The sequence below is a fragment of the Papio anubis genome, chromosome 11, assembly GCF_008728515.1.
Source record: "Papio anubis isolate 15944 chromosome 11, Panubis1.0, whole genome shotgun sequence".
Classification (NCBI taxonomy): Eukaryota; Metazoa; Chordata; class Mammalia; order Primates; family Cercopithecidae; genus Papio; species Papio anubis.
This window is the reverse complement of record NC_044986.1, coordinates 86,592,646-86,599,939: the sequence shown is the minus strand read 5'-3', so window position 1 is coordinate 86,599,939 and position 7,294 is coordinate 86,592,646.

Below are 7,294 nucleotides of genomic sequence, written 5' to 3'. Positions count from 1 at the left end.
ATCTCTACTAAAACTACAAAAAAAATTAGCCAGACATGGTTGTGGGCACCTGTAATCCCAGCTAGTCAGGAGGCTGAGGCAAGGGAATCACTCGAACCCAGGAGGCGGAGGTTGCGGTGAGCCGAGATCACACCATTGCAGTCCAGCCTGGGCAACAAGAGTGAAACTCCATCTCAAAAAAAAAAAAAAGATATCAGTTTTCCCTATATGCAGTTCCAATCATAATACCAAGTTGGCATTTTGTAGAAAATGCAAAGCTGTTTCCTAAAATTTATATGGAAACACAAAGGACTCTTATTTACAAAAAAATTGTAAATAAGAAGGGCAGAGTTTACAGACTTACATGAATTGCTTTGAATACTTACGATAAGACTACAGTAACCAACACAGTATGTGTAGTGAGTTGAATAGTGTCCCCCAAAATTAGTGTCAACCTGGACTCTCAGGATGTGGCTTTATTTGGAAATAGTCTTTGCAGATGTAACTGGTTAAGATGAGGCCACACTGGATTATGGTGTACCCTAAATCAATGACTGGTGTCCTTATGAGAGAAGGAAAGGACACAGAGACAAAGACACTGAGGGAAAACGCTTATATGATGATGGAGTTAGAGATTGGAGTGATGTATCTGAATGCCAAGGAACCCCAAGAATTGCTAGAAGCCACCAGAAGCTAGGAAGAGGCCAGGAAGAGCCTTAGAGCCTTCAGGGGGAGCGTGATATTACCGACAACTTGGTTTCAGATTTCTAGTCTCCAGAACTGTGAGATAATACATTTTTGTTGTTTTAAGCCACCTGGTTTGTGGTTCTTTGTCACAGCAGCTCAAGGAAATGAAATGAATACAGTGCGATACTGACATAACAGTCAAATTGATCAGTGGAACCAAGTAGTAAACCCAGAAACAGACCCATGTTTATACAGACATTTGATTTTCAACAAAAGTGCCAAAGCAATACAAGGGAAAAGAAGTGTCTTTTCAACAAATGGTGTTGGCAAAACTGGATTTCCATGTGGGCTTAAAAAAAAAAAATCGCCCCTTCCCACATACTATACATAGAAAATAATTCTGAATTCTAACTGAAAAAGCAAAAACTATAAGCTTCTAGAGGAAAACATCTTTGTAGCTCAGGAGTTGACAAAGATTTCCTAGGACATCTTTATAAATACTTGTGACGGAAATACAAGTATTTACGAGTTTTTAAAACTCATAAGGACGGAAGGACAAGTATTTGGAAAATAGGCAAGCTAAAGACAGGGATGCCAGGCGCAGTGGCTCATGCCTGTTATCCCAGCACTTTGGGAGGCCAGAGCAGATTGATCGCTGGAGTCCAGGAGTTCAAGACCAGCGGGGCAACATAGGGAGACCTTGTCTCTACAAAAAAAAAAACAAAAAAAAAAACTTTAATTAGCTGGACATGGTGGCACATGCCTGAGGTCCCAGCTACGTGGGAGGCTGAGGTGGAAGGATCACTTGAAGGCCAGGTGTGGTGGCTTACACCTATAATCTCAGCACTTTGGGAGGCTGAGGCAGATGCATTGCTTGAGCCCGTGAGTTCAATACCAGCCTGGGCAGCAATGGTCTCTATTAAAAATCCAAAAATTAGGCATGGTGGCACACACCTGTAGTCCCAGCTACTCGGGAGGCTGAGGATGGGAGGATTGATGCCCAGGAGGTCAAGACTGCAGGGAGATGTGATTGCATTACTACACTCCAGCTTTGGCAACACAGTGAGACCCTGTCTCAGATAAATAAATAGAAATAAATAAATTTTAAAAGACAGGGAGAAAATTTGCAAAATGTTTATCTGACAAGGGACATATATCCCGAATATATAAAGAACTACAATTGAAAAATTAAAAAGACAACCAACCTCATTAGAGAATGAGCAAGAATTTAAAAGGCATTTCCCAAAGGAAGGTATACAAATTTCCAATAAGCACATTAAAAAATGCTTGATATTGTTTGTCACTGGAGAAATGCCAGTTATAACTAGAATAAGATATTAGCCTGCAGGCGCTAGAAAGGCTGAAATTTAAAAGACCAAATGTAGGTAGCGATATGGAGCAGTTGGAACTCTCATGCTTTGTTGTTGGGAGTTTAAAATGTACAACAGTGTTGGAAAAAGGTCTGGCTGTTTTTTAGAAAACTGAACATATACTTACCCTATTACCCATTAATTTCATTCCTTTCTATACCTACCTATGAGATACGAAAATATATACACACAAAAAGATTTATAGAATAATATATACACACAAAAAGATTTGTAGAAGAATGTTTATAGCGGCTTTACTTACAATAGCCAAAACCTGGAAACAGCCCAAGTATCTGTCAACAAGAGAATGAATAAACAAATTGTGTTGTATTCATACCATAAAATAATTTTTGTATTTTTAGTAAAGATGGGGTTTCACCATCTTGCCCAGGCTGATCTTGAACTCCTGGCCTCAAGTGATCCACTTGCCTCAGCCTCCCAAAGTGCTGGGATGACAGGCAAGAGCCTGTAATACTGAAGGTGGGTGATGGATATAGGGAGGTTCGTTACCCTATTTTATTTTTGTATATGTCTGAAATGGTCCTTTAAAAAAAAATTTCCTGGCCAGGCATGGTGGCTCACACCTGTAATCCCAGCACTCTGGGAGGCTGAGGTGGGTGGATCACCTATGTTTCTAATATTAACATAATCAATATTTATACCTATGTTTCTTTTTCAGAGCTCTCACATAGGTGCATTTATCAGTTGAAATTATGTTGCTCAAACAATTTAGTATTTTTTCTCACCAAATATGACAAAAGGGCATTTTTTTACATCGCTAAAGGCAAAATGTTTTTTAAAATGTCATGTATTTTCAATGAAGAAAATTAATGTAAATAAAAGAAAAGAAATATTACCCATAAACCCACTGCCAAGATATCCTCTTCTCAGATATAAACAGATGCATATTTCCTCCCCAAACTTCTGAGAACTTAGGTGTGTGTGCATATAAACACACAGTTTTGTGTTATATCAATTTTTAAAATATTATATTTTTCTACAACTTGTTTTTGCCTTAAGAGAAAGCCTAAAAAGTCTTTCCATATTATACAATGATAAATGCTACACAGTATTCCAAAGTAGAGAAAAATTTTTGTAATTATTCCCCATATATATGAGGACCACGGGATTACGAGGATATTTCCTCTTTGCTATTTAGGTTTTGGAGTGGTGTACTTCTTATTGAAAAATTGTCTATTAATTAAAATTTCATGTTCTAGACTTTTCATATAGATTTTGATTTTTTTTATTAAAGAGGATTGTTAGTAACTTTTCACAATTTTATTGGGATCTAACTAGGTTTAGACCAATAGAGAAAACTGAGCAGCTTGTGCTTTTTCTTATATTCATTGATTTGTGATTGATTACTTTTTTTTTTTTCCCGAGACAAAGTCTCACTCTGTTACCCAGACTAGAGTGCAGTGGCGTGATCTCGGCTCATTGCAACCTCTGCTCCCCAGGTTCAGGCAATTCTCCTGCCTCAGTCTCCCAAGTAACTGGGACCACAGGCATGTACCACCACGCCTGGCTAGAAAAATTTTTTGTATGTTTAGTAAAGATAGGCTTTCACTGTGTCAGCCAGGATGGTCTCCATCTCCTGATCTTGTGCTCTGCCTGCCTCGGCCTCCCAAAATGCTGAGATTATAGGCATGAGCCACCACACCCGGCCTGATTACTTTTTTAAAGCTGTTTGCTCTGAACTGTTTGAAAAAGATCTATGGAAATATTTTCTTTTATTGAAATGACACTGGTCTTCTCATTTTATGAGCTACAGATTTCACTTATTAATTCAAAGTTCAGTAGTCAATATTTAATATTTTCCATAGGTCAGGTATGGTACTTAGTCATGTGTAAATATGTCTTTCATAAATATTAGAGCATATTTCACAGATGTATGTAGTTAATCAGATATTCAAAGAAAGAAGAAATAAGTAAACATCTCTTTTCTATTTGTATGTTTGTAGATATTTAAATAATTTATAATGTTTTGGTGTTTGGCAGATTTAGTTCCTTTATTTTAGTAGCTTGTTTCTATTTGTGGAGAGAAGGAAAAAAATAGCCTCTCCACAGTCACTATGATGTGGTTGCAGTTATTACTGCCCTCCTAGGTTAGGGCTGACGTTTTGGGGGTCACGGGGAGAGGATAGGGCTTTGTGCCATGAGATTCACAATGTCAGTGACCACGTCTGTTACTGTTTACCCTTCTGTCATCTTCTGGCACAATTCCTGACACATAATAGTTCCTCAGGTATTTGTTTATCAGCCAGTCGAATGAACAGATCTATAAGGAGAGGAGATAGGCAAAATAGCAGTATAATTTTGAAATTCATTGTATCAATTCTGACTGAAATATATATATTATGTATATACAGCCAATTTCTGAGACTAGAATAAAAAGTTGCTACACACACGGGCACACGCACAGATCAAAACACTCGCTGTATATAATTATCTGTGCAGACTATCCAGTAGAGGGCAGGGTTTTACTTGTGGGAGAATTTAATACAGCTTTCTTTTTTACCATCATGTAAATGCTTACCTCCCTTATAATCATCATTATCATCATAATAAGTAATATATGTTTATTTTTCTTTAATTGTTATAGACTATTTGACTGTTGCTTTTAGAATATGGCTGTTGCTTTTCTTGAAGTTAAGAAGTGATGTACATCTTAAGTAACTTTTCCCTACTTGCATCCCAGTTTGCATTATACAGGTTATAAGGTCATGGTGATATTTTAGATTATGCATTCCATCTCAAACAGTAGTTGAGCCGCTTATGTTCTTAAATGACATTTTTTAGGTTCTCTTTTTGTGTTTCCAAAGCAGCATTAGGTCTGGAGTGTTGACAGTTGTGAAGAAGTACAGTGCAATAATGCTTCATCAGATAAATAAGCGATATTGTAAAGTTTGTCAGCAGAGCACCGCAGCAGCCACTCGTGTCAGTTTTAAAAGACAAAGATGGGTACCCAAAGGAGACATGTCAGCCTGTTAAGACACTTAAGGTTTAATATCTTTAGGTTTAACATGGTTGACTAGTCACTTCTCTCTGTCCTTCCCACTAATTACAGTGAAAAACAAGGGACCTTGTGTGTAAAACAAACATAAGACTCTGAAAGGTAGAAGGCCACTGACCAGCAGGGACTATGGTACTGTCATGGCACCAAAGTGGTATCAGTAAAGACCTGGTGGGGAGCTTGAACTCTCACCCCAACCCAGTACTATCAAGGTACCTCTCTCACTTTCCACTTTGGGTACTAAAGGCTGACTGGGGAACATGAATTTTTACCCTCAATTGCTAGTAATGAAGTAGCTATCCCATTCCCCTGCTGGCACAGTATCACAGAAGGCCTGCTCTGGCTGAAGATTTAAATAAGATCCAAAGATTTATAATACCCCAAATATCCAAATTTCAATAAAAGTCACTCATAACCAGAAAAGAATCAGGAAAATCTCAACTGAAATGAAAAATGAACCTCAATAGACACCAACCCCAAGAGAATACAGATGTGAATTGTCTGACAATGATTTTAAAGTAGCCCTCACAAGAAGGCTGAGCTATTAAAAACATACTTGAAACAAATGAAAAAATACAAAGTCCCAGCAAAGGAAAAAAAAAAAAAAACTATCAAGAGAAACCAAATGGAAATTTTAGAACTGAAAAATGTAATAACTGATTTTTTAAAATGGAATAGACAGGTTTAATGGAGAATGGGAATGGTAGAGGAAAGAATCAATGAACTTGGAAGAAATTAAGAGAAATTACTCATTCTGAACAGCAGTGAGAAAATGGATGAAAAACAAAACGCAGAGTTTAGCTGTAACATTTGTGTCATCATATGAACAGAAAGAGAGGGGAAAGAGGGTGGGACTGAAACAATATTCAAAGAAATAATGGCTGAAAACTTCCAAAATTTGAGAAAAGTCATAAATCTACAGATTCAAGAAGCTGACCGAACCTTAAGTAGGATAAACCCAAAGAAATTCATACCAAGACATACTATAATCACATTTCTTAAAACCAAAGGCAAAGAAAAAATCTTGAAAGCAGCAAGAGAAATGACACAATGCCTACACAGAAAAACAGTTTGAATGACAGTAGATCTCTTATCAGCAAACATGGAGACCAGAAAAAAGTGGCACAAAATTTTGAGGACTAAGGAAATAATTGTCATCCCAGAATTCTATATCCAATTAAGATATTCTTCAGAAAGGAAGAGGAAACCACGATGCTCTCAGGTGAAGGAAAAGAGAACTTATCATCAGCGGACCTACCGTGAAATAATGTCTAAAGAAATTTCCTGAAACAGAAAAGAAATTATACAAGAAAGGAATTATGGAACATCAGGAAAGAAGAAAGAACAACAAAGAGTAAAAATATAGTAAATATAATAGACTTTTTAAAAAACTTTTTTGAATGTTGTAAATTATGTTTGACTTTTCACTGTTTTCAAATATTGTAAAACAGTCTAGTGTAGTTATCAATGTATGTAGAGAAAATATTGAAGATATTTACATTATAAATGGAGAAGGGTAAAGGAAGGTAAAGTCTACACTTCACTGGAACTGGTGAAATATTGACACCAGTAAATGTTGATAAGCTGTATGTAATGCAGTTCTTCAGCAGCTACTTTAGAAAAACATCTATTCAAAGAGATGCAGTCAGAAACATTTTAGATAAACAAAAATGGAATTTTAAACTATGTTCAAGTAACCCATAAAAGAGGAGGGGAAAAGAAAACAGATAAAATAAATAAAATGAAATAACAGATTTAAGTTTCAACATATCAAAGACTACATTAAACATAAATGACCTAAATTCATCTGTTGAAAGACAGATTTGCAGAGTGAATTTTAAAAATGACATACTGTGCTGTGTACAGGAAGTAATTTCAGACAACAGTATAGGTAGGTCGAGAGTAAAGGTAACTTTATTTATAATAGTACAAAACTGAAAACCAAAGTGCCTCTCAGTAGATGAAACTGCTAAACAAACTGTTATATTCATACCATGGAATTCTACTTAATAATGAGGAGGAGTGAACTATTGATACTTGCAATAACTTGAATGGCTTTTAAGGGCGTTAAGCCGTGTAAAAAAAAATCAACTTCAAAGGACTCGTACGTTTCCATTTAGGTAACATGGCAAAATTTTTGAGCTGGAAAACAAACTAATGGGTGTTAGGTGTTAGGAATAGTGAGAGGAAGGAAGCTGAGTGTGACTATAAATGGGTAGCATGAGATCTTTATTGTAGTGAA